The sequence below is a fragment of the Dama dama genome, chromosome 4 (assembly GCF_033118175.1).
Source record: "Dama dama isolate Ldn47 chromosome 4, ASM3311817v1, whole genome shotgun sequence".
Taxonomy (NCBI): Eukaryota; Metazoa; Chordata; class Mammalia; order Artiodactyla; family Cervidae; genus Dama; species Dama dama.
Window position 1 is genome coordinate 60,142,363 of NC_083684.1, and position 27,805 is coordinate 60,170,167.

At 49.6% G+C, this 27,805-nt stretch overlaps 2 protein-coding genes and 1 non-coding gene across 7 annotated transcripts in view; 1 reads left to right on the forward strand and 2 right to left on the reverse strand.

Annotated features, from left to right (window-relative positions):
- Window positions 1-27,805, forward strand: part of BICRA (BRD4 interacting chromatin remodeling complex associated protein) — a 74,366-nt gene that overhangs the window by 11,192 nt on the left and 35,369 nt on the right. The window contains exon 2 of one of the 5 annotated variants that reach the window (XM_061139714.1): window positions 22,225-22,393. The exons of the other annotated variants lie outside the window; for them this stretch is intronic. The gene's annotated coding sequence lies outside the window, so the exon portion shown is untranslated. The remainder of the gene's footprint in view (window positions 1-22,224; window positions 22,394-27,805) is intronic. 5 annotated transcript variants of the gene reach the window in all.
- LOC133055126 (proline-rich proteoglycan 2-like) overlaps window positions 1-27,805 on the reverse strand; it is a 47,405-nt gene that overhangs the window by 9,150 nt on the left and 10,450 nt on the right. The window lies entirely within an intron of this gene.
- Window positions 5,817-5,945, reverse strand: LOC133055362 (small nucleolar RNA SNORA11). The gene has a single exon (XR_009692647.1). It is a non-coding gene; the product is annotated as a small nucleolar RNA SNORA11 (small nucleolar RNA).

Consider the following 27,805-nt stretch of genomic DNA (forward strand, 5'->3'; position numbering starts at 1 on the left):
GGTTATCAGAGGTGAAATGTCTCTTCCAAGGTCAACACTGCTAGCTGCTAGTGGAGCAAGGATTTGAATCCAGGTGCATCCTGCTAGTTAATTCAGACCTGCACAGCAGGCCTCTCCTGTCCCTGGTCTCAGAGCTCTACCCTCAGGGACTGGGAGGGGAGTAAGCCCCAAACACACCCATCCTCCCAGCTAGGTGAGATCTGTATCTTGGGAGTGTCACCTGGGCTGGCCAGGAGGAGGCAGGACTGCTGGGGTATGTTGATACATCAGGGCAGGCTTCCTGAAGGAGGGGGCTTCAGGGATGGAGGGTTGGGAGGGGGCTTTGGGCTGTAGGCCATTTCTAGCAGAGGACCCTGGGATGCTTTGCATAAAACTTCCAGGGAAAGAGGGCCCAGGACACTGGGACTGAGATCTGGGGGTGCCCTGATTTTGTTGATGGGACATAAGAGAAAGAGGGTTTCTGGGATGATCCAAGGTCACTGCCTTGAGTGACTGAGTGGATGCTGGTACCCTTTCCTGGGACACTGTAGCGGTGTCTGGTTTGGGGAGTACAAACCCCAGAGAAGAGAACTCCAGCACCCTCTTGGCTGGTGGAAAGGTGCAGACAGGAGAAATGAATGAACTGGAGGCGTCGCGAGTGAGAAACGACGACCTGGATTGATCACTCGAGCCCCAGGGATGGGGACAGTTCCTCAGGGAGAGGACAGGAGAGGTGGGAACTTCTTTGGCCAGAACTGAGAGGGAGGGAGGAGCCTGGGTTTGATGGGCAGATAGGGGCCTGAGGCAGACTGGAATATGGTGAGGAGTTGAGAAAGAAGGATGGCTTCAGGGATAGAGGGATGGATGAATGGAAGATGGCTGGATGGATAGGTGGATAAATAGATAAATGGATGGATGGAAGGAAGGCAGGCAGATGGAGCTCTTGGCAGCCTGAGATTGAAAATATTTGTCTATATCTATACCTATATCTATATATCTGCTATCCTCTATGGCTCCCTAGTGTTCTCAGGTGAAAGTCTAACCTTCCCCTCCCTTCCCCTCCCCTCCTGAAGCCCAGTAGTCTGGCCTGGGCTTATCTCCTTGACCTCATCTCTTACCCTCCCACCTTGCTTTCTTCAGGCACCCAGCTGGTTCCTGCCCCCTCCCACCTTTGCTCTTGCTTCTCCTTGCCCTCATCTTCACCCACTCCTTCCTGTCTCTGGGCTCCTCGTCCTGTCCTGCAGGGCTCAGTTTAAATACCCTCTCCTCCAGGAAGCCTTCCTTGATGACCCTGTCCAACTTCATTCACGTCCCTTGGTTTATTTCCTTGTCAGAATTCGTCCTTCGGACCTGACTGGAAATAAGTCAAGACTCAGTATTCACTGCATGAGAGAGGGGACAGGCTTAGAGACAGAGATTCCTTGGATTGGAGCAGGCTTAGAGAAAAAGAAAGGAGAGAAGGAAGATTCTAGAAGAGGCAGGAGGGGGTGGTGCTGGTTGGGCTCAAGAGTGAGGTTTCCTTACAGGTCAGGAGATGAGGAGGAGAGGGGAGTGAAGGCAGAAGAAGGGTGTTTGTGTAGTTGGGAAGGAGTTCAGGAGGCCAGTGTGGACCTGCTTGGAGATGGGAGGAGAAGGTTGAGGGGAAGCTGGTTAGGTATTGCCAGCTGCTAGGAGGGAGGGAGCTTTGGCAGTCCTGCTGCTGCTGGGAGAAGGCAGCCGCCTCTTATCTTTAGAGGTCTTAAGAACACGTGCTGATGCTAAGTCACTTCAGTTGTGTCTGACTGCGATCCCATGGACTGTAGCTCACCAGGCTTCTCTGTCCGTGGGATTCTGCAGGCAAGAATATTGGAGTGGGTTGCCATCTCTTTCAGGGGACCTTCCCAACCCAGGGATCGAAGCTGTGTCTATTATGTCTCCTGCATGGGCAGGTGGTTCTTTACCAATAACACTACCCGGGAAGTCCCAAAGTGAAGCTGTTTCTGCCCGATTAAGAGCAGGTGGTGGTCCTTAGTTTGGGGGAAGGAGGATTCTTTGGGGAACCTGTTTGGAGGCCATCGACCCTCCCCCCAGAAAAATGCATGCTTGACTCTACATCCCAACCTTTGGTGGAGGATTTCAGTGGGGGTGAGGGAGGGGTGGGTCCAGTTACCATAGCAACACTAATACTAGCTCACTCGATTCTGGGCACTGGTCTAGGGCCTTCACAAGTCCTGACTCAGTTACACATGTGGAGACTTAGGAGTGGGTGCAATGGGCAACCCCATTGTACAGAAAGCTTGAGGACCAGAGAAGATGGGGCAACTGGATGAGATGGTTGGATGGCATCACAGACTCAATGGACATGAGTTTGAGCAAGCTTCGGGAGATAGTGATGGACGGGGAAACCTGGCGTGCTGTAGCCCATGGAGTTGCAAAGAGCAACTGAACAAGTTACACGTTGTACAGATGAGGAGACTGAGGCCCAGGGAGATTAAGTGACACTTGCCCGGAGTCACACAGCTGCTGAAGAGTAGAGGGGATTCCCGCCCACCCCTCCCCCCAACTCTGCCTCCCAGACTACTCAGTCTGGCCCCAGAGCCCAGGCTTTTAGCCATAAAGCCTCACTGCTTGCTTGTTACAGGGGCCAGGACCAAAGCCCACAATCCAGAAGCTGCCCTTCCCCCTTCCCACTATTGCCCTGGGATCTGGCTCGGGTGGGTCTCAGCTCAGCCAGTGGAGGCCTGGGCTCAGCAGGAGGCTTCCCTCCCTCCTCTTTCCCTCTCTCCCCTCCTTGGTGTCTTCATTAACATAACCTTGCGCTTCCTCCAGGCAACGGATGTGTTTGTGAGTTTGTGATGGAGCCGGGTGGGTGACTGAGTGTGAGTCAGCAAGGCCTGCCCAAAGGGGTCAGGACTCTGGAAGGCAGATCTGGCTGGGCACAGGGGCTCCTCCACCCCTCTCAGCCTGTTTCCCCATCAGCAAGAGGGGCCTGGAGCCTGCCTCACAGAGGTTTCATAGATGACGTCACATGTCAGCAGAAGTGCTGTAAATTTATGGCAATAACCAGCTTCAGTGGTGTTTCAACATTCAGAATATTTCAGAGCCAAGAGCAGGCTAGATGAGGTAGAACAGCTCCCAGCCGGGCAGGGCAGCTCTCCTTCCTCAAAGAGGCTAAAGATTTTTGCAGCAAATACTATTTCTGCTGCTGCTATTGGGTGGGCCAAAAAAGTTCTTTCGGGTTTTTCCAGAACAGCTTACTGAAAAGCCTGAAGCAACTTCACCCAGTATATCTGTGACTGTTTATACTAAGTGGGATATGGAAGGATAGTCACGGCAGGTCAACTTTTGCCTCCCCCCATTCCCCGTCCCCCAATGAGAGTAAAAGGGGGAAAAAGAGGGAGTTGGTTTTTAGAGAGTTTTGGAGGTCGGAATTGCAGAAATGGGGTTGTAGACAGAAACGATCTACCCATTGGGATGTCTGTGGAGTTTCATTGAGATAAGGCACCATCCAGGGCCTGACACTCAGTAAGCCCATTGTAAGTGTTGGTTGCTGTTATTAGCCTTTAGTCTGTACCTGCTGGTGTGGACAGGTTGGGCTGTGTTGCAGGTCAACAGTTTCTCCATCCTGAGCACAAATCCCCTGGGGAGCCTGTTCAAGTACAGGGTCTGTGGCAGCCCTCAGACTCTGCATTTCCTGCCGGCTCCCAGGGGACACTGAGGCTGCCCTTGGTCTGGGGCCACACATTTGAGTAGCAAGGGGTAGAGTGGTTTCCGGATGATTTCTGTGTTGCTTCATGGGTTCTGCACTGGATACTGAGGCTAAAGTGAAAATGTGAATTAGTCGCTCAGTCGCTCAGTCGTGTCCAACTCTTTGTGACCCCACAGACTGTAGCCCACCAGGCTCCTATGTCCATGAGATTCTCCAGGCAGGAATACCGTAGTGGGTAGCCATTCCCTTCTCCAGGGGATCTTCCCCATCCAGGGATCGAACCCAGGTCCCCTGCACTGCAGGCAGATTCTTTACCATCTGAGCCACCAGGGAAGCTAATGTCAGATATCTTTAACTCTTGTTGTTGTTCAGTCTTTGCAACCCCATGGACACCAGGCTTCCCTGTTCCTCACCATCTCCCGGAGTTTGCTCAAACTCATGTCCATTGAATCGATGATGCCATCTAACCATCTCATCCTCCGTTGTCCCCTTCTCCTTCTGCCTTCAGTCTTTCCCAGCATCAGGATCTTTTCCAGTGAGTCGACTCTTCGCATCAGGTGGCCAAAGTATTGGAGCTTCAGCTTCAGCATCAGTCCTTCCAATGAATAGTCAGGGTTGATTTCCTTTAGGATTGACTGGTTTGAGTTCCTTTAGGATTTAACTCTTCAAAATTAAAAGTGAAAATGTTAGTCACCCAGTCATATCTGACTCTGCGACCCTGTGGAGCCCTGTCAGGCTCCTCCGCCTATGGGATTTTTGCAGGCAAGAATGCTGGAGTGGGTTGCCATTTTCTTCTCCAGAGGATCTTCCAGACCCAGGGATTGAACCTGGGTCTCCTGCATTGCACATGGATTCTTTACCATCTGAGCCACCACTCTTTGGGGCTTATCAATTTGAAGGCAGATCTATATGAATTATTATACAGGGGAAAAAAAGTCATATATAGCCCTGTGAAAGTCTTTTCACTGTCTCCTTATCCTGTCCCCTCCAGAGGGCCTTCTGTGAGGAGTTTGGGTGCATTCATTCTGCCCCTCTTTTCTATGACTACATTTTTCTCCCCTCTTAATCGAATGTTTCATATGAATCATTTTACACCTGGCTTTTTTTTTTTTTTACACTTTAAAAGCACAAATTTTATAGTATTTTATATCACAATCCAACAAACACACACATATGTAATATGTATACATACATAAAAGCAAAAAAAGTTTTGCCAAAAATGTCTATCCTGAGTGTTAAATTTTTTTTTTGAGACCTTTTTTCTTTTTTTAAAGTAGTTTTAGGTTTACAGTATGGAGAAGGCAATGGCACCCCACTCCAGTACTCTTGCCTGGAAAATCCCATGGACGGAGGAGCCTGGTGGGCTGCAGACCGTGGGGTCGCTACGAGTCTGACACGGCTGAGCGACTTCACTTTCACTTTTCACTTTCATGCATTGGAGAAGGAAATGGCAACCCACTCCAGTGTTCTTGCCTGGAGAATCCCAGGGACGGGGGAGCCTGGTGGGCTGCCGTCTGTGGGGTCACACAGAGTCGGACACATCTGAAGCGACTTAGCAGCAGCAACAGCGGGTTTACAGTAAAACTTGACAGGAATGTACAGAAATTCCCCATATTCCCCCTCCCCTCACGTGAAACAGCCATTATCAACAGAATGGCACCTCTTTTTTTGTTGTTTTTAGGCCAAGGATGACTGCATTGACACATAATCAAAACGTCCCCAAGTTCACCTTAGGGTTCACTTTATTTATTGTTTTTCTTTTTTTTAGGGTTCACTTTAATGAGCAGAGCAGTGTTGCATAGTCTGTGGGTCTGGACAAAGTATGACCACATGTATCCATCATTGTAATGTCTCTCAGAGCACTTTCACTGCTCATGAGAACATCTATACTCTGTATATTCCTCTCTGCAAACTCCTGACAGCCACTCATCTTTTTATTGTCTCCAGAGTTCTGCCTTTTGCAGAATGGCACACAGTTGGAATCTTTTTCTTTCTCCTTGAAATGAGAGATTTGGACCATTTATGAGACCACTCCTGGCCTACCCAGGAGTGGACTGGACAGGCTCCGGTGGCAAGCTCCCCCACTGTGTGCCGAGGCTTTCCTTCCAGTATTGGCCCTGCCCAGCCGCCACGTGGAGGAGCAGGGTGCACGTGTCGGGTTTCTGCCCATAGGAAGGCCACACATTTTGTGCCACTTGTCACAGTGAACCAGGTTCCTGTCGGGTATGTTATAAACAGATGAGCCATTTCTTCAGGCCCCCTGCTCTGAGCACACCGCACACCTGACTTTTCTAACTTGAACAAATGTCTTAGAATTGTTTCCATGACAGCAATCCAGGACTCCATTTTTTTTTCTATTTATTTATTCATTTTAATATTTATTTATTTGGCTATGCCTGGTCTTAGTTGCACCATGTGGGATCTAGTTCCCTAACTAGGGATCAAATGAGAGCCCCCTGCATTGGGAACTCAGAGTCTTAGTCACTGGACCACCCTCTTTTTTTTTTTTTCCTTTTTAATTGAAGTATAGTTTATTTATAATGTGTTAGTTTCTGGTGTATAATAAAGTGATTCAATTTATATATATATATATGTGTATATATATATATACATACACATACACACACACACATTCTTTTTCATATTCTTTTCCATTATGGTTTATACAGGCTATTTAGTACAGTTCCCCGAGCTGTAGGCTAGGACCTTGGTGTTTATCCATTCTGTATGTAGTAGTTTGCATCTGCTAATCCCCAACTCTGAATCCTTCCCTCTCCCCTGCCCCGCTAGAACTCTTTCTTTTAGCAAACTAAAAGAGGAGTATTCCATAATTGATTTAACCTCTACTCAATGGATTTTTGTTTTGTTTTGTTTCAGCCACCAGGTTTTACTGTGAGCCTGTATGTGTCTTTGGGCTTCCTGGGTGGTTCAGTGGTACAGAATCTGCCTGCCAATGCAGGAGATGCAGGAGACAACAGATTCCATCCCTGGGTCAGGAAGATCCCCTAGAAGAGGAAATGGCAACCCATCCCAGTAGTCTTGCCTGGGGAATCCCATGGACAGAGGAGCCTGGAGGGCTACAGCCCGTGGGGTCGCAAAGAGTCGGACACGACAGAGTGACTCAACAAAAAGGGTGTTAGGTGGCACAGTCTCCTGATCTTGTTGAGCCTCCTCACCAGTATTTGAGCCGTGCTTCCTGCAGTGTTTTCGGATACATACCTGGGAATGGAATCGCTGGGTCATCTGGTAATTCTCTTTTTACCTTTCTGAGGAGCCACTGTTGACCACGGTAGCTGCACCCTTTCACATTCCCACCACAGTGCACAAGCGTTCCAGTTGCTTCACATCCTTGCCAACAGGTGTTGTGTGGTCTTCCCCCCAACCCCGCCCCACACTCAAGTGTTTGAAATCCAGTGTGTATTTTCCACTCAGGACATCTTGTTGGACCAGCTCTGTTTCTGGGGCTAGGAAGTCATGTGAGACTGCTCCGAGTGGACGGTGCAGGGTTGGACCATTCGTGTTTGCCCTCATTACTGATGTGGCCGCATTGAAGTCTCCCATCTTGCTGTTAGTTTTCAGTTTATCTCCAGGGTCCTTTGTTCCTTTTTCTCTCATTTCCCGACTCCTTTAGTTTGAGCAGTTTGGCATTCCATCTTACCTCCACTAGGAGCTGAACCACGCTGTCTCTCTGCTACCCTAGCGTTTCCATTCTGCATCTTTGACCAGGACTTGGGCTCCCATTCAGAGGGAGATGGGAGCCACAGCAGGCTTTCGAGCTGGGGAGTGACCCGACCTGGACATTTTTGTATCTGCACCTGCAGTGGCTTGTGCAAGAGGGTTTCTATCGGCCAGATTCCTGGAAGAGGACTTGCCAAGGCAAAGGGAAGCATGCACTGAGGTTTGGGGAGGCAGTGCCAAGTGGCATTCCAGAAAGGCCTCACCATTCTCAGCCCTGGCAGACAGCAGCCAGAATTTACTGAGTGACTGCTCAGTGCCAGGCATGTGCCAGACCCTGGAGTTGCTGTTGAGAATCAAGCCAGGTCCCGCTGCTTAGATAACTTTTGTCCTGGAGATGTGGGGCAGCCTCTGGAGCGGCCTCTGACTCAGAGGAAGGCAAAGCTTTCAGAGGAACCAAAAAAGGAGAGGCCAGAGGCCCTTTTAGGTGGTGGAAGGAGGCTTGGCCCAGCCTGGGTGGCGTGAGTACTGACTGGATCCGGAGATGGACTCTATTGGTCTGGAGAACGTGTGTGGGGGTTCCCCCTCCACGTGGGACATGTCGGGGTACAGTTGAGGAGTAAAATAATAGTACCTCCCCCTCGGGGCTTGTTTGGGAGGGTTCAGTGGGAGGCAGACAGCACGTGGTGGTTGTTTGACTAATTTATCCCCACTGGGAGGGGATCAACATCAGGAACTGGGCGGCCTGACCTAGGGGCTGGTGCTCTGGATGTGTTTAGGGCCTGTTGCAGATACACTTGGACTTGGAGCCCCAAGCTGTCTCCTTCCTCGGGCCAACTGCACCAGGCCTCTGTTAAAAGAGGATTAAAAAAACAGATGCCGCTTCCCTGGAGGGTGATAAGGGTCCAGTCAATGAGGTGGTGGCCACGTGGCGCTCGGGGCCCCCTGTACCAGTCAGGCTCCATTGTTTAGGCACTCGGTCATGTCCGACTCTTTGCGATCCCACGGACTATAGTCCGCCAGGCTCTTCTGACCATGGCGATCCTCCAGGCAAGAATACTGGAGTGGGTTGTTATTTCCTCCTCCAGGGGATCTTCTCGACCCAGGAATCAAACCTGCAACTCCTTCATTAGCAGGCGGATTCTTCATCACTGAGCCACCAGGGAAGCCCTTCCATAAAGGTTAGCTTCTGTTACTGTTATTGCTGCTGTCATCATTATTAATTTAAGGCTTATAGGCAACAGCCAGCTCCTTCCAGACCCCTCAGGACTGAGACCCCAGAGAAATGAGGTCAGTGGCTTGGTGTCAGAAAAACTGCGGTGCAGGGATCTGAAGCCAGGTTTGTCTGACCTGGGCTCAGGGGCGCCCCGCTGCTGGACTTTGGGGAAGCCTCATGCTTAACATAAAGACCCTTCCCTTCTTACAGCAGCAAGAGCAAGACGAACTCTCAGGGTAACACCACCTCCATCAGTGGCCATAACAGGCGTTCACCTGCGGTGACTCGTCAGGCACCTGACCTGAAGCCAGGCTATTTATAGTCTGTCTCTGTGCTCTGTGTGAATATTCATATATTCGGCTGCAGAAATATTAGCGTTTGAGTCCCGGTGGCATCCCACAGCCAGTTGTGGGTGTTCCATCATAGACACGTGCTCATCGCAGCACCTGGCCAAGTCTGTAGAAGAATCTGCTGCTCAAAATGCATGTCCCCTCCAGGGTTTTGAACAAAGCCTCGGGGACCTCTAAGCACATGGATTCTGTCACCCGCTGGCCCACCCTGCAGGGTGCATGTTGCCCATATAGTGATACTGGGTGGTGTTTACTATTCAGATTCTGCGCTTCTCCACAGACCGTGCAAAATGAGCAGCCGCGTTGAGCCTCGGTGGGTTCCGAGGGCAAGGACGCCGGGTGGGTGGGAGGAGTGGGTAAAGAGGCTTCTGGAAGCCTGTACCCTGAAAGCTGGGAGTCTGGAGTCTGTGTTGGGCCGTGACTGGTGGTGAGGGAGGAAGGGGGAGTGTGATGAAGGGCCAGCCCTTGTGATACGATGCTGCTTGTGCCTATAGACACGGTGTCCAGGGAGGCCACGCTGTGGCAATGGTCATGAGAGGAGTTAAGGGCAAGCGGGCCAGGGAGCAGAGGTTATTCACTTTTGTCTCCAGCCCCTCCAGCTCTTGGGCTTCCTGGGTGGCGCTAGTGGTAAAGAACCTGCCTGCCGACGCAGGAGACGCAAGAAACCTGGGTTCGATCCCTGGGTCGGGAAGATCTCCTGGAGAAGGGACTGGCAACCCACTCCAGTACCCTTGCCTGGAGAATCCTCATGGACAGAGGAGCCTGGCGGGCTACAGTTCATGGGGTCACAAAGAGTCGGACACAGCTGAGTGATTTAGCATGCGCACATCCTGCTCTGCTGAACACTCCCCTGGATTGTTTCATAGGCACCTCAAACCAAACACATCTGACACCTAGCTCCCCACTGCCTACCACGCCCCCTCCCCACCCCGACACACACACACACACACACACAAAATAAACAGCGGCCAATAAAGCAAAGCCTGCATCTTTCCAGTTTGTCACCATCTCGGTCCATCCATCCTCCCACTGACCTGGGTCAGGTTCTTTGGCGTCATCCTTGACTCTTCTTTCTCTCTCTAATTTGTCTTTTTTTTTTTTGGCCATGCTGCGCAGCTTGTGGGGGTCTCAGTTCCCTGACCAGGAATTCGGACTTGGGCCCTGGCAGTGAAAGCGCCGAGTCCTAATCACAGGACCGCCAGGGAACTCCCAATTTGAATTTTTCTTGTTGGGGTATAAGCAACACATGACACGAAATTGACCACCCCCACGCCTCTGTTATTCACATGTTGTGTCGATGCCTGTCTTCTGTCCCCCGTTGGTCCACCAGCGTAGCCTGTGAGCTCAGCCTGCAGAAGACCTCCACGATCTGTCCCCTCTCCCCACCTCCTCCGCAGCCCCCAGCCCCGTGCAGCCACCATCACTTCCCGCCTGAGATCAGCCTCCTCCTCCCGCCCGGGGCTCCCTCCATCCCCTGCCCCCTACCGGCCTTTTCCCTCACTCAGCCAAAGGGACCCTGTTATAACCTGAGTCAGCTCACATCCCTTCTGCTCAGAGCCCTCTCGTGGCTCCTGCCAATCAGTAAAAATGCAAGAACTCTGCTCGTCAGAGCACTGCCCACTGGATGAGCTGTGCGTTTTCAAGAAGAGAAAAATGCTGGATTTCAAAGCCTTAGAAGGAAAGGCGGAAAGAGTCAATCCCGCATTAACACTATTTTTATATTGATGACACGTTGAAATGATCGTATTTGTTTATATCACATGGTTGGTGTTTAGTCCCTGAGTCATGCCTGACTCTTTTGCGACCCCATGGGCAGGTAGCCCGGCAGGCTTCTCTGTCTCTGGGATTTCGCTGGCAGGAATACTGCAGTGGGTTGGCCATTTCCTTCTCCAGGGATCAAACCCACGTCTCTGACATCTCCTGCTTTGGCAGGCAGATTCTCTATTGATAAATAATTCTATATATGACAAATTCAAATATCTATTAATGTTTATTCAATAAATAGGAACTAAATATGTATATAAATTAAATATTTGTAAATAAGAAGTTGAATATGTTATACTGTTCTTTTTTTGTCTCGATCCTTACCCTCCTCCAGAACATAAGCCCCAAGTGAACAGGGATCTTTGTCTTGTTCGCAGCCGTCCCTCCAGCTTTTAGACCAGAGCCTGGCACGCAGCACATGTCCCGAGCTTTAATTGCTGAACGGGTGAATATTTAGTGAATGAGGAACTTGGGAGGATGTGAGTTAGCCATAAGCAAGTGTATTGAGCAGGGAGAGAAGAAGTTGGGAGGAGCAGAAGAAAGGCCCTGAGTGGGTGTCAGGGACGCTGGGGAACAGACTGGCCGAGGAGACAGGGTGAAGCCGGGGAGGGGGTGTCTGCGCTTCATCTGAGCTGTGGTTCCCTCACGTATGGGGTAAGCTTGAGTCAGTGACTTGCCATCCCTGGTCCTTATGACCTCATCTGTCCAAAGGGAGAAGAGCAGCTGTTTGCTCATGTATTCAACAGATATTTCCTGTTTTCCTGCCAGTGCCGGGCACTGTGATAGATAAAGTAGGCGGTGTTTGTTGTTGCTGTTTGGTCCCTGAGCAGTGTCTGACTCTTTTGAGAACCCACGAACTGTAGCCCACCAGGCTCCTCTGTCCATGGGATTTCCCAGGCAGGAATACCAGAGTGGGTTGTCATTTCCTTCTCCAGGGAATCTTCCCGACCCAGGGATCGAACCCGCGTCTCTTGTGTCTCTGGCGTTGACAGGTGGGTTCTTTACCGCTGAGCCACCAGGAAAGCCTAGTAGGTGGCGTCTTCACCCTCCTTTGACCTAGCCTAGGCTCCCACTTCCGGGGTCATGTGGAATTAAATTGAGCACTGTTATGGCCTGTGGTAAACCTCAATTCCTGTTGTCAAGTTGGCTCTTGGCTTCAGCTTTCCTCATTGGTAAAGTAAGGATGCAGGGGTTGTCATGAAAGCCTGAATCACTGTGTTGTATACCTGAAACTAACATGACAGTTTACATCAACTTCAGATCATTTCCGGTAATGGTGGTTTCTAAATGGGCGCGCTTAATTTTGATGTGGTCTTGGGCTGGAGGTGCAACTTGTGTCTTCATCATGGAGTTTGTGTTTCTTTTCAAATTAAGAACCTGTTGTGACTTAGAATGCATTTTGTGGATGTTACATCTCTGTCCTTGAACGTGACCCTGATGCTTCGCAATAGGCTCTTCTCAGCCAGGCACACCTGGTTTACTCTGGGACGTGCAGAGAATCAGTTTCCTTTCGTTCCCTCTCTGGAACGTCAGCAAAAAGGTTCTTCATTTGGCAGGCTGCTGAGTTAACCAGCTTTCATTTGGCTGCGGGGGCGGGGGGCGGCGGCGTTTATAAGTTAGCACAAGTAATGCTAGCCTCTGTTAACAAATAAGTCCTTTATTCTCCAGTGGCTTAAGTGTATTAAGCAGCTTAAAAGTATTTTTCTCCCACATGTTACAGACCAAGGAGGGTGTTTCTGTTGGGGCGGCCTCACTTGCATCCATCCAGAGAACCAGGCTCCTTCCCTCGTGTGGTTCTGCCCTCCCCTTAGTCTTTGGGGTCCTCTGTAGATGAAGAAGTGTGGAGGGATGTCTTTTGTGCCAGGCCTGGAAAACCCGAGTGTCACTTTTACCTATATTCTGTTGGCCAGAATTCAGTCACGTGACTACACCCAGCTACAAGGGATGCTGGGAAATGTAGTCCAGGAAAAGAAAATGGTTGGTGGTGGGGGGAGGGGGGGGGAGAGACCTACAACAGTCTTCACCATATTGGGTGTATATTTGTAGTTGCCCGGGTGGACAGTCGAATGAGTGGGAAGGCCTCAGATCTGTGGGAAGGGATATCTGGATTAGCTGTTCTCCTCACTTTTGAACCTGTAGTCTCTGATGAGACATATTTCACACTGTGATCCAGGAGAGATACACACATATACCCCTGAAACAAAGTTTTGTGGAACACTTAGCCTAACCACTTTTGAGTCCCTCAGCAATCCGTTTTTCCAATTTTATTCAATTGTTTTTCCTTCATTGTTTCAGTGATGGTTGAGACCCACTACACTGATTGCATCACTGCTCAAATTTTGCAACCCACAATTTGAAAAACAATGAAAAAAATGAAAGTAGAAATGTGAGAAAATTTGAACTGTTGGCAACTTCTAGACTCTTGAGAGAGTACTGCCTTGGTCCCCTTATATATCCCAGGCTCAGACCCAGAAGCATGTTGGAGGCTTTGAGGCGCTTCTGGAAGGTTAGAACACTTAGAACCAAAGCCCCTCACTTCCCCGCCTTACCTGTCCACCGTCCTCCCCCATCCTTTCTAATACCTCCCACCCACTTCACAACGATCTAATTGTTCTTGTTGCCAGTCAGGCACATTCCTCCCTCAGGGCCTTTGCACTCACTGTTCCCTCTGTCGGGGATGCTTTCCCCCCACCTATTTGCCGGGATCCCTCCTCACTTCAGGCTTCCCAGGTTGGCTCAGTGAGTGGTCAAGAATCCACCTGCAATGCAGGAGACTTGGGTTTGATCCCTGGGTCAGATCCCCTGGAGGAGGAAATGACAACCTACTCCAGTGTTTTTGCCTGGGAAATCCCATGGACAGAGGAGCCTGGTGGGCTACAGTCCATGGAGTTGTAAAGAGTTGGACATGACTGAACAATGACTGCTGGCCAATATCACCTTGTAGGTGACTTTGTTTACCAATTTAGGATTTGTTTCTTCCATGAGGGGTCTACCAGGGCCTGGGGCATAGTTGGTGCTCACTGCATACTCCTCGAGTGAGTGAATGTGATGTTTTTGGTTTTGTTTTTTTCTCTGCCTGGTGGGAAAGCAGCTTCTCAGCATTTTGGAAAGGTAGATTGTCCTCGGGGCAAGAGGGGCAGGGTAGGGATTGGGTGGGCTTCAGAGAGGTGAGCTGAGAAAGGGATTCCCAGGAATGCTATGGAATCAATAGCTTGAAGCAAGTTGCTTGAAGCAAGAACTTAGTCTGTAGATTATTATTTCATCAAAGGATCATTGAAGGAACCCTGCAGGTTTTCCTGTCCCCTCCTGCGGAAGTAACAGTCCTAAATCTCACCTCTTAACCAGCTTCACCTCGTGAAGCACCGCAAAGCCGGGGTAGGGGGTGGGAGCCAGGGGTGGGGTGGGGGTTCCCTCAGGTCCTTTCCCTCCAGCCCCTTGGGCCCGACTTGCTCTGTGTGGCTGTGTTTTCAGTTCTTGCTGAAGCAGGAAGTTTCCTCCGTGTGCTGGGTTTTGTGTTTTTGAAGTCTAAAGGCATTTATGCCTCTGCGATCAACACTTTACACACTTAAGAAATTCTACAAACGCAGCACATTTCACAGGCCTTTGTGGTTTCTGTGTTTTCTTGCCCATTTTTGGCTTTGGTGGGGTTGGGGCGGGGGCAGGGTGGGTGGAATGAGAGGTTAAAGCTTTGTATTCAGCCCTTGTAGGGGCCCTCCGGGGTCAGCCAGAGGGAGGCTTCCCAGGGACCTGCCTTGGCGATGGGGTTCCCACCCGGATCCTGTAGGGCACCCAGGAAGTACAGCCAGGACTGGAGGCTGGGGTCCAGGTGCTCCTGTGTGTTTGACTGGGTGGGGGGTGTCGTGTTGAGGGGACATGCTCTGGGAGGATGTGTGGCCTGGGAAGTGCGGGTTGGGAGTCAGGGTCCAGGTGGTGGGCTGCATGACCAGTTTCTTTCTTTTCTTTTTTTTCACTTGCTTAAAAATTTTTTTTTTCTTTTCTTTTTGCCTTTCTTCTTTCCCTTGCTTATTTATTTCTTTATTTCTCCCGCACCTCTCAGCATGTGGGATCTTGGTTCCCCCACCCCCTGCATTGGAAGGCAGAGTCTTAACCACTGGACCGCCAGGGAAGTTCCCCTCCTTGCTTCAAATTGTAAACAGTTGAATCGAGATATAGTTCACATACCGCAAAATCCCCCCATTTAAGGAGTTTGATTCATTGGTGTTTTGTATGTTCACGGAGTTGTGCAGCCATCCCCAGTCTAGTTCCAGAATGTTTTCATCCTCGCTGATAGAAACCCCAGTTCCCTTAGTTGCTCCCCATTCCCCCTGCCCTCCAGCCTCTGGGAACCCCTAATCTGCTCTCTGTCTCTTACGGGCTTGCCTCCTCTGGACTTTTTATACAAATAGAACCCACCACTATGCGGCCTCTGGGGTCTGACTTCCACGCAATGTGTTTTCAAGGTTCACCCCTGTTGAAGCATGTCTCAGAGCTTCGTTCCCTTTTCAACACTGAGATACTTGCATACCATTCATTTCTCCCCTTTAGAGCATTTCATTCAGTGGGTTTTAGTACATTCACAGAATTGTGCAACCGTCACCACACTCTAGTTCTAGAACAATTTCATTACCCAAAAAGAAACTCTATATCTATCATCCCCCTGCCCCTGGCACAAAGCCCCACTTTCTGACTCTGGGGCTTTGCCTTTTCTAAACATTGGAACCAACAGAATCGCGCAACATGTGGTCGTTTGTGTCTGGCTGCTCCCTCTTTGTATAAAGGGGTTCGTCCACATCGTAGCATGGATCAGTGCTTCCTCCCTTTTCCTGGCTGAGTAGTATTCCATTGTATGCACGTACTGCATCCGCTTCATCCATCCATCCATTGATGGACATTCGGGTTGTTTCTGCTTTTTGTCTATTATGAATGAAGCTACTTGGTGGCTGTTTTCTTCAGCCAAGGTGGGAGACGGCGTTTCCAGCCACCCCCTGCCCAGGCCTGCTCTTCCTGTGTGTTCTCACAGGTACACAGACCTCCCCTGCCGCCTCCTCCCCTTCCTCCCCCAGTTCTTCCTGAGCTGTATCTCCCCCTTCCCCAGCCTCAGCCAAGGGCTCCCAAATCTGGAAATCATTTCCAGGGAGCCCTGGGCAGTCCCACAGGGTAATTTTGCTCTCCTTGCTAAGTCTCAGCCATGCCTGCCCCCCGCCCCAACCCGCCACTTGCCACCCCATCCCCAGAGGGAACAGAGGGGACCACCTGATCCTTCTATTCCAGTTTCAGAGCAGATGTGTGGGGTCAGGGCCACACTTAGGAAACCGATCTTCTTCGGTGCTTAAAAACATTAAAAAAATTAAATAAAAAATAGGAAACAACGCTCCCAAGTGTAAAACTCAAATAACATCAAAGATTTTTAATGAAAAGCCTTCCTCCCCGCTCCACCACCCCTGCCCTGCCCCTCACCGTCTCCCAGCCACCTGTATCCACGTCCTCTTCCCAGAGGTAAATGGTTATGGTTTGGGGACCTCTTTCTAAACAGACATTCTGCCTGTGTTAGCATCTCTCTCTCTCCCCGCCCCCCACTTTCTCTTCACATCCCCCTATTTTTTAAGGTACTAATGGCAAGTTATTCTAACACGGTTCTGCCCTTTGCTTTTAACTTTTAATAATATATCCTGGAATTAATATATTATTAATTTTTAATAATATACCTATATATAGGATATATAATAACATATCCTAACTTGTCAAATTCTGTGTCTTTCTCAGCTGCATAGTATTTATTCCACTGGTGGACCCTAATTTACTGAAGCTAGTGCCCCTCTGCTGGACACTTTGATTAGTTCCAGGCTATGTATGACAAACAAGACTCCAGTGAGGCGCTGTGTGTACAACTGTTGATTTGCATCAATATGAGTGTGTGTGTGTGTGTGTGTGTGTGTGTGTGTGCACTTAGTCGCTCAGTTGTGTCCAACTCTGTGACCCCATGGACTGCTGTGCCCATGGATTCTCCAGGCAAAAGACTGGAGTGGGTTGCCATGCCTCCTCCAGGGGATCTTCCCAACCCAGGGATCGAAGCCAGGTCTCCAGCATTGCAGGTGGATTCTTCACCATCTGAGCCATCAATGTGAGTAGAGTGTAAGTTAAAATCCCATAGGGGGAATTGCTGGACAAAGGATGTGTGCAGTGAAAAAAAAAAAAAAAAAAAATGTTATCAATGTTATTAATGAAAAGTTCCAAATGTACACAGAATTAGAAAGAACAGTATGTTACTTAACAGCCTGTTACTTATTCCCAGGTTCCATAGATCAAGATCCGTCCACACTTTTCATGCAGCATGTGAGATCTTAGTTCCCTGACCAGGGATCAAACCCATATTCCCTACATTAGAAGTGCAGTCTTAACCACTGGACCACCAGGGAAGCCCGAACCTGCTCTCTAGACCAGCTGGAGTTCTTCCTCTGCTGGCTGGTCGTCTTATTCTGCTTCCAGCGGCTGGCGTGTTCATTTTTTGACAATCCATTACGCTTCTAATACGAGCATCTGGGGAGATGTGTGATGTCAATAAAAAGTTAAAGGAAAACACAGTCTCTTAACATGCAGCAAGTAATGCAAGATCATTAGAAGAAATAAAAGAGGGAGGGCAGGGAGGGGGAAGAAATTGGAATATACAGAGTTCCAGAAACGCTGAGAACACGAAATGGACTTGTTGTTCTGTCTCCCAGGGCAGAAAAGCCTTATTAACATTTTGGCATCCTTCCTCCCCATCAATCTGCTTTTCCTCTTGCCCTTGGGACAGTCATTCTTGCACAGTTGACAAGAGTGACATGTTTTGAGAGCTGAGGGCAAGAGCAAATTTCCGGAGGTCAAACTCAGTACAGGGGAGTTTGGGGAGCTGGCCAAGTGGGTGTCTCCTGGGTGGGGCGTGCACACTGGGAGTTAGTGCCCCCTGAGCTGTTCCCAGGGGAGAGGCTCAGAGGCTGTGTCCTTGAGGTGAGCAGGCAGCGCTGGATCCCTGCTGGAACGGCCCCTAGATTTCCAGGGCTCCTCACGAATGCTCTAAACCCAAAGCTGAACATGTATGAGGCTGGTAGCATCACACTTAACAGTTTTTAAGTGTTTTCATTTTTTTAATCTTATGACTATGAGAACAACCAGGGAAGACATTATCATTCCTATTTTTTTAAAAAATGCATTTTGTTTTTGGCTGTGCTGGGCCTTCCTTGCTGTGTGCAGGCTTTCTCTTGTTGTGGGGGGCGGTGGGGGGCTAATCTCTAGTTGCGATATCATTGCAGTGGCTTCCCTTGTTGTGGAGCATGGGCTCTGGAGCATGCAGGCTTCAGTAGTTGTGGCTCACAGGCTTAGTTGCTCCGCAGCATGAGGAATCTTGGTTCCTGGATCAGGGATCGAACCTGCGCCTTCTGCAGTGGAAGCACGGATTCTTAACCACTGGACTGCCAGGGAAGCTCCTGTGTTTTATTTTTTGAAACCTGAGCCTGGGGTTTGGGAATAGTAGTTACTCCTGATGATAATGCATATTCCTCTAGGACAGCCTCAGCACCCCAATCTTGTACTCTACACATATTCATTCATTTAATCCTCGTACAACACCATGGAGGTGTTATGGTTCCCTTCAGAAGTGGAAACTGGGGCGCAGAAAGAAATGACTTGGCCAAGGTCACACCGGTGCTTAGAATCAGAGTGGAATCTGAACCTGGGCAGTCTGGGCGCATCTGAAGAAACAGTTCACCTGTTTCTTTAATTATGGCCACCACGAGGCTGTGTGTGTGCTCAGTCACTCAGCCGTGTCCGACTCTTTGCAACCCCATGGACTGTAGCCCGCCAGCCTATGTGGAACTAAAAACAGACACCCTTTCTTATGACCCTTTTCTGCCATCTGTCAGAAAATTGTCCTTATATATATACCTGAATCTACAGTGTCCTAAAATAGGAATGCCCCACCCTCCCTGGCCAGGGTTGTGCAGTGTACGACCTGCACAGCTGTCCATGGTTAGCCAAGGTTTAGCCAGTATTTCCCAAGTGTTTACTTCAGAGACAGACAATAAACAAGTAAGTCAGTAAAAGATTTACTATGTCAGGTGTCAGTAAGTTTCCTAACAAAGATAAAGCAGGAGAACGAGGGATCAGGGTGCAGAAGGTTGGCGCTGCGCTTCCAAGGCAGGGGTCAGAGCAGGTGAGGTCACCGCAGAGGCGACATTTGAAGGGAGATACCTGAGGTTGAGGAGGCCTGTGTTGCCCGAGCTGAGTGGACACAGGAGAGAGGGCAGGGGATGTGGGCAGAGGGGGCAGGGGAAGGTCCTGAGGGGCCTGGTGGGTCACAGAGAGGACTTTACTTTGACGAATGAGACCAGAACTCTGCTTGGATTCGGAGGAGAGCGGGTATGGGAGGTGATTTGGGTTCAAACCAGGTCCCTGAACTGGGGGTGGGGGCAGGAAGACCTGTGAGGAGGCTACTGAAGAAATTCAGGCATAATGTGGGTTTGGGGAATATTCACTGATTTTGAGGTGAATGAAGGAATGATTTTGGCAAAGAAGCAGGCAGTCTTTGCTGGCACAAAGGCACAGGGGAGAGGGCTGGAAGGTCTGTCCCAGCCACACCCCCGCCACCAGCCGGGTCTCTCCTGTTTCTGCCTTCCAGAATGAAGCAGGGTCTCCAGAGGACCCAGCCCCCTAACAACCCAAAGCCTGGCTTCTGGGCAGACCCGCTCTGTGACCTGGGGCGCATTCAGGGGGGGTGTTGCCTCAGTGTTCATTATGTAAAATGGGGAAAATCAAGTGACTGGGTGTGGTCACCCGCAGGATCTTAGTTCCTGACCTGGGATTGAACCCATGGCCCCTGCAGTAGACGTGCAGAGTCTTAACCGCTCGACTCCCAGGGAAGTCTCTACTTTTCTTTTTAAATTGCGAAATAGAGGGTTCATACAGAAAAGTGGAAAACATGTGTTCTACCCAGCAATGGTAAGATAACACTCTCATGGTTACTGTTTTTTAAAAATAACTTTATAGAGCTTCAATTCACACACCATACAGTTTACCCATTTAAAATGTCCAACTCTTTGGTTTATAGTATATTCGCCGAGGTGTGTAACCCTCACTGTAATCCATTTACAGCATTTTCGTCACCCCCAAAATGAACCCTTTGCCTCTGGGCCATCACCATTATAAATGCCCAGTTGGGTGAGTTTTTGCACATTGGACACACCCATGTAACCAGCTCCCAGATTAAAAAAACAAACAGAACAAGGTGGTGTGGTGGTGGTTTAGTCACTAAATCATGTTTGACTCTGCAACCCCACAGACTGTAGCCTGCCAGGCTCCTCTGTCCATGGGATTTCCTAGAGTGGGTTGCCAGTTCTTTCTCCAGGGGATCTTCCTGACTCAGGGATCGAAACCGCTTCTCCTGCATTGGCAGGCAGATTCTTTACCACTGAGTCACCTGGAAAACCTCCTAAAAGATGCCTCAACCCTTTCTAGTCCCTCCATCCACCCCCCTGCCCGCAGGGAACCACCGTCCTGATTCTAGCTCCACAGTTAGAATGGGTGTATACTTTGTATATGAAACCACAGAGGGGTGTTTTCTTTCAGCATGTTTGTGAGATGCTTCTATGTTATGTGTACCAGTAGTTTGTTCCTTTTTCATCGCTGTGTAGTATTCCATTGTGTGGACGAACCACAGCATATTCATGCATTCTTCCATTGATGGGCATCTGGGTTGTTTCCAGTTAGAGGGTGGTGTGAACATTCTAGAATGTTCTATATCTGCGCCTTTATTCACAAGAGTGGAATTAAGAGGAGCCCCTGGCTTCATATAATGCTAGGTAGATATTGTCTGTAGGCTCTCCTCCCTTGACAGAGGTGTGCGCCACATCCCGTGTTCTAGAATCCTCCTTCCTGGGTGAGGATTGAAATCCACCCTGCAGATCCCGCTGCTGTTGTGACTCTTCAGGCTTTGCTCTGCGGATTGGAGAAATGTCCTCTTCCACAGAGCCCGTGAGCAAGCTGTCCTTGTGAGCAATGTCCATGGAGCTGCCTGAGGTTCTGGCCCCAGTGGACGGTGTCCTGACCAGCTTGATGGGGTTCATCCGGACAGGGTCTGCAAACATTCTGCACACTTGCCTGGAGTTTTTGTTGTCTTCTGTATTGGGGTGGCTCCTGGCATTTGGGGCAGAAGCCACTGGTGTAGACTGACCGGATTATTTTGCCTCCTGGGTTGCTGTGCTGGGCAGGGGTGGGTGGAGAGTCCTGTGGGGCATTTCCCCCCGCCCCGCCCTGTCCTGGAGAGATGCGCCCACCTCCCCTCTCTCTCCCTCTTTTTCTTTCTCTCTCTCTGAGTTGCTCTCTGTAGCGCTGGCCCCATCAGCCCCTCTGCTCAATTCCTCCTTCTCTGATCAGCTTTCTGTGCTGAGGTCCAATTCCCACCCACCCACCCCCCGTGACCTTTCACCCCTCCCATCTGCCACTGACAGGTTCCCTCTGGGTCCCTGCTCTCATCCGCATGGCCAGTCCCCCATTCCGAGCCCAGCCCCACGGGTCCCTGGTCTGCCTGTGGCTGTATGCTCCCCCCGCCACCACGCCCTCCCCCAAACCTGGTCACACACCACCTCTGTTCAGCGTCAGCCGTGACCCCTGAGAACGTCCCCCTCTGTCGTTCAGTCCCTGTTATACACGGTGGGAACAAAACAACTGGCTCTCACCCCTCCCAGCCGATCAGGCAATGGATAAGATCAATCACAGTCACACTGAGATGGTGATCAGAGCTTTGAAGATAAGCAGAGCAGGGCTGAGGGAGGTGGAAGTGCTGGGTGAGGGGGTGGGGCCCGCAGCTGTCCACAGGCGGAGCATCTCTGATCTGGTGCAAAGGTCCGGAGCAGGCGTGTGCCTGATGCCTTGGAGGGATGCGGAGCAGGCTGGTGTGGCTGGAGGGGACTGAAGGAGGGAGAGGGGGTGGGAGGCCAGGCCAGAAGCGAGATGGGGGCAGAAGAACTTAGACTTTAGTGAGGCAGGCATCACAGGAGGGCTCTGAGCAGAGGACAGCGTGAGCAGACAGGGTCCCTTTGGGCGCCGTGTGGCGGTGAGATTGTAGGAGAACCAGGGCAGAATCGGGGGGGACAGAAGGCATAGGACCTGGTCGAAGTTTGTCATAGCCAAGCAGCATTCCTATCAACCCAACTTCAGAACCGATTCCGATTTCCTCAGTTTTCCCCTGATGTCCTTCTTCCAGGACTCCACCCAGGACACCCCATTACATAGATGACATTATGTGTCCTTTTGTCTCCTTAGACCTCCCTCTCCTGGGCTGTGACGGTTCCTCAGACTTTCCTTCCTTTTGGTGACCTTGGCATCTGGGGGGACTGCTGGTCAGGAGTTTTGGAGAATGCGCCTCTTTAGGGATTTGTCTGATGTTTTTTTCCCTTGTGATTGAGCTTCCCTGGTGGCTCAGCTGGTGAAGAATCTGCCTGCAATGCAGGAAGACCCAGGTTCGATCCCTGGGTTGGGAAGGTCCTCTACAGAAGGGACCTACTCCAGTATTCTTGCAGAAGCAACCTACTCCGGTATTCTTGCCTGGAGCCTGACTGCAGTCCACGGGATCACAAAGAGTCAGACACACGTGAGCAACATTCCCTCGATTACACAAGGGCCTAGGGGTTTGGGAAGAAGACTGCAGAGAGGAAGTGCCCTTGCCCTTCCCATCTTATCACATCAAAGGTATGTACAATCAACTTGACTTATTAGGTTGATGCTGACCTTGATTGCCTGGCCAGGCTACAACAGCTTTTGAGTCTGCATTCTTGGCAGTAAAAATGGTAAGCGTGTGCCTTATGCATATCTATTTACATACGTCCATTCATTTTAGGGCTCACAACCCTCTGATGTGGGCGCTACTTTTAATCTTATTTTACAGGGAAAGAAACTGTAGGGAAAGAAAACAGGGAGGTTGAAGTAACTTGCCTGAGGTCACAGGTCAGTTAAGTGGCAGAGGTGGCATTTGAACCCAGAGGGTCTGGTTCCAAAGTCCAGGCTCTTAAGCGTCACCTGCTTATTATAAAACAAGTAAGGAAGATTTTTTAGAAATCAAACATTTTAAATAATGTTATATTTATCCGTAGTTATCACTAATGATAAAAACTGAAGTCAGAAAACAAAAAAACCTAAAGTCTGTATTTTGAATAATGTTCTTGATAATTAAAGTTTCAGTCAACTTTTTGTCAGTTCTGCTAAAAACATTACTGATTTTATTATTAACATTGTTTAGAAAAAGCTTACGGGGCTTCCCTCATGGCTCAGACGTTGAAGAATCTGCTGCAATGCAGGAGACTTGGGTTCGATCCCTGGGTTGGGAAGATTTCTCTGGAGAAGGGAATGGCAACCTACTCCAGTATTCTTGCCCGGAGAATTCCATGGACAGAGGAGCCTGGCAGGCTACATACAGTTTATGTGGTCGCAGAGTCAGATACAGCTGAGCAACTACCACACACAGACAGAAAGAGCTTATAGTAGGAACAGAACCGTCATCTTTATATTTACTTACTACTTACATTAACTTTGTTTTCCTTTTTTGAGTTAATATTCACATGGCATGAAGTTAGCAGTTTGGGGACGAAGAGATAAATTAGGAGTTTGGGATTAACATAAACACACTACTGTATATTAAAGATTAACAACAAGGACCTCCTCTGCAGCACAGGGAACAATACTCAATATTTTGAAATAACCTATAAGGGGAAAAGCAATCTATATAATCTGAAAAGTAATCTATATAAATATAAAAAACTGAATCACTTTGCTGCCCACCTGAAACTAATAAGATTGTAAATCAGCTATATGTCAATTAAAAAAAATAACCAATTAAAACTGTACAAGTCAGTGGCTTTTAGTTACACTAATAATGTTAAGCAGCCTTTGTCTAGTTCTGCCTTCCCATCTGTCTAGGATAATTTCCCTTTCCCAAAAGGAAGCCCTATGCCCATTAAGCAGTTTATCGTCATTTCTCATCCCTGCAGCCCCTCAGTTCAGTTCAGTCACTAAGTCGTGTCCGACTCTTTGCGACCCCATGGACTGCAGCATACCAGGCCTCCCTGTCCATCACCAACTCCCGGAGTTTACTCAAACTCATGTCCATTGCGTCAGTGATACCATGCAACAATCTCATCCTCTGTCGTCCCCTTCTCCTCCCGCCTTCAATCTTTCCCAGCATCAGGGACTTTTTCAGTGAGTGGGTTCTTTGCATCAGGTGGCCAAAGTATTGGAGTTTCAGCTTCAGCATCAGTCCTTCCAGTGAATATTCAGGACTGATTTCCTTTAGGATGGACTGGTTGGAATTTGCTTTCTATCTCTATGGATTCACCTGGACATTTCCTATCAATGGAATCATATGGTATGTGACCTTTTGTGTCCATAGATTATTATTTTTAATCTCCTGGTTTCTTTGTGAGTACTTTTTTATGCCTTCTGTCTCTTTCTGTGAGGATAGTTTTGTTAAAGGTTGGCAGTGTGATATTCGCCAGCTTACTGAAGGCTGTGTCGTCCAGCAAAGGGACATCAGAGTCTCTGCTTTGGGGACCTTGTGCTCTCCCGAGGCGTCTTGCTGTCTGGACTGTGCCTCACATCCTATGCCGTGTCAGTCCGTGGATTGATTGCCTGTCCAGCTGATTACGTTTTATCTCTGAGATTAGGGAATAAATTGAAATTGACATTCTACCAATGGAATAGAACAGAGCCCAGGACGAGAGCCAGACCACGTATGGACCTCTGGTGTGAGGCCAGAGTAGCCACTGGTCTCACTGATGGGAAAGGAGAGACTTAGTAAGCCAAGCTGGGGACCAGAAGCTACTCACTCATTTGCAAAAAGACGAAATGGGGTGGGTCCATTTGAAGAAAGAAATGGCATCCCACTCCAATACTCTTGCCTGGAGAATCCCATAGACAGAGGAGCCTGGCGGGCTACTTACTGTCCACGGGGTCGCAAAGAGTTGGACACGACTGAGTGACTGAGCACCCTAACGCACACCATATACCCCCAGGTGGTTTAAGGATTCAGAGTTGGATCTAAACTGTGAATCTCAGTTTAGACTTTGGGGAAAGGCCAGACTCTGAAACAAGATACACAGAGAGCTGCCGGGTGCGGAAAATTTGGAGGTCTTGCTTGTCTCAGCTATTCCTCTCTGTCTAGACACTGAGCAGCTCCGCCTGCTTTTGCCCCAGGTGGGAGGTCAGTCCTTCTCCTAATAAGATAATTAGTAGCTGTGAAGTAATTAGCCTCCAACTAATAAAAAAATTTAAAAAAAAAATTAAGAAAAAAAAAAAAAAAAGATAATTAGTAGCTTTGGGACCATCAGAATACCTAAATGAGAAATGGCCTTAACTGGAAGGTGCTAGGTCAACCAAGAGAGCTGATACAAGAGGGCGTGTGAGCCTGGCAGGCTATAGTCCATGGGGTTGCAGAGAGTCAGAGACGTCTAGGCGACTGACACTTTGACCTGTCACCATTCTCTCCTCTCTGGGCTCCCTACCCCCATCCTCCCCTCTTGCAATCCACTCTCCACTCAGCAGCCAGAAGGACCCTGTGAAAGCCCAGGTCCGGTCACCTCCCTGGACTCACGCAGAATAAAACCCCAAGTCCTCCGTGGCTTGTCCTCGTCACCTGTCTGACCCCACCCCCTTGACCCCGCTTCAGTGCCTTGCGGTTGCTTAAGCGTCCCCAGCACATTCCTGCCACAGGACCTTTGCATCTGCTCTGCCTTCTGCCCAGAACGCCCTTCCCCATTCGCCTAACTCGCTGCTTATCTTCTGCGCATCAGCTCAGATTCCATTCCTCGTGTGGACACCCTGACCACTAAAGATGCACCCCCAGCCACACACCCTCCCCCCAGCGCATCACCTTTCTCCTGAATCCTTGCTTTTCTCCGTTCAGCGCGATGTCTCTGTTTCGTGGTCTGACTCCTGCCCTAGGCTGTGCCGGAGAGCAGGGATGTCTGTTGTCCTTGCTGCTGTCTCCCCAGCACCGCTTTGTTAGTGGGGTTCGGGGGCAGCAGAGCGTCCTGAGAAGGGGAAACCATGTGACCTCTCAGGGCACTCATCTTGTTGGCCCTGGAGTGGGAGCTGAGTTGAGAAGGGACTTGAGCAGAAGCAGGAGGCTGAGGCCGGTTCACAACTCCCCTTCAGCCTTCCAGCTGGTGAGCACAGACAGGCCTAGAGGAACCATGCTGCCTATGAGTGGGCTTCCCAGGTGGCGCTAGTGGTAAGGAACCCGCTTGCCAATGCAGGAGACATAAGAGACGCGGGTTTGATCCCTGGGTCAGGAAGATCCCCTGGAAAGAGGGTGTGGCAACCCACTCCAGTATTCTTGCCTGGAGAGCACATACGCATGCACGCTACTTATGAGTAAGCCCTGGAAGGGGGTGGGGGGTGGTCTTCCCTGGTGACTCAGATGTAAAGAATCAGCCTGCCAATAAAGGAGACACAGGAGACTCAAGTTTGATCCCTGGGTTGGGAAGATCCCTTGGAGGAGGAAATGGCAACCCACTCCAGTATTCTTGCCTAGGAAATCCCATGGACAGAGTAGCCTGCTGGGCTACAGTCCACAGGGTTGGAAAAGAGTCGGACACAACTTAGCAACTAAACAACACAGGAAGGTGCAGACATTTGTTAAGAAACAGGATGAAGTGTGGCATCTTGAAGCCAGGATTGTAAACTCGTGGCTGGCTCAGGATCTGCCCACCCAGCTCCCCGCCCCTTCCTGGCATGGGCCTCTGGCTTGCACTTCTCAGGATTCTCCTGTATTTCTGCCTCAGTCATCATGTGGGAGAAATCAGGCCATGATTAGGAAGGCTCCCTCCAAGTTCAGGGAGAAAAGAATTTCTGCTGGGGAAAGGAAGGGAGGTCATGCCAGCAGATGGCCGGATTCCCAGCATTTTCACAGGCACTGGAAATGGGGCAGGGCCGTGTCCTGGAAGGCAGTCCAAGGCTTCCACAGAATCTGGGTTCAAATCCCAGCACTTGCTGTTACCACTGGATAGCTTTTAGTTTGTGTGCGTTTGGCTGCAAGTAATAGCGGATCTGATGAGCCATGGTGGGAACATTCCTCTTGTTGTTTTTTAACCCATTTTTAATTTATTTCTGTAACATTCTTTCTATTTATTTATTTAACTGCCGCTGGTTCTTAGTTGAGGCACATGGGATCTTGGTCGCGTCATGCAGGACCTTTCATCCAGACTCTAGCAGTGGCTCTCGAGTTTCTGTAGTTGTGTGCGGGCTTCGTTGCTCTGCAGCATTTGGGATCTTAGTTCCCCGACCAGGGATGGAACCCACGTCCCAGTGCAAGGCAGATTTTTAACCACTGGACCAGCAGGGAAGTCCCTAACCCAGTTTTTAATATTTGCATTTTTGGAATGATTAGGACATTGGCTGAAAAACCAAATATTATTTCTGAAAAATTCGCAGCAGAATGTCTCCCTCCCATTTGTCCCCATCTGTGGGTCCCCCATCCAAGTTCATCAGGTTTTACTAGAGGATCAGGCCCATGAGGGACATCTCCGGGTAAAGAGTAAATGTGTTATAATCCTGATAATAATTTCCCTATATGGTCGATTCTTGTTCCCTCTTGCCGTTTTTGTGAATTCATCTACCTGCTGAAATTTCTTTGTAAGCCCCAAGTCAGCACTCATGATGCTTTCCTGATCGTTTGCAGACATGCGCAGAGCAGATGAAAGTCTTGAGTTGTCCCCGTGTGCCTGTTCCTAGCTGAGATCGACCGCGGCGACACTCTGACTTCTTGTTTCAGCTCTTCCGTCGCAGACAAGTGGCTTTCTCTTGGTCTATTTAGTGCCACGTTTTTCCCACTCGGGGGCTTTTCGCTGGTGATTCATTTCACTGAAACGCCCCAAGCATCATGCAGAAGTGTCGGCTTGTGGTCCTAAGCTCCAGAAATCTGTGATGTGTCTCAGATGAGCTTCGTTCAGGTGCGGTACAGTGCCACTGGTTATGAGTTCACTGCGAATGAATCAGCAGTATATATCAAATCAGGTGTCTTTAAACAGGAACACTCGTAAAAACAAGGTTATGTATTGATCGGTTGATGAAAATGTTGGGACCAGAGGCTCATAAGAACCTGTATTTCTC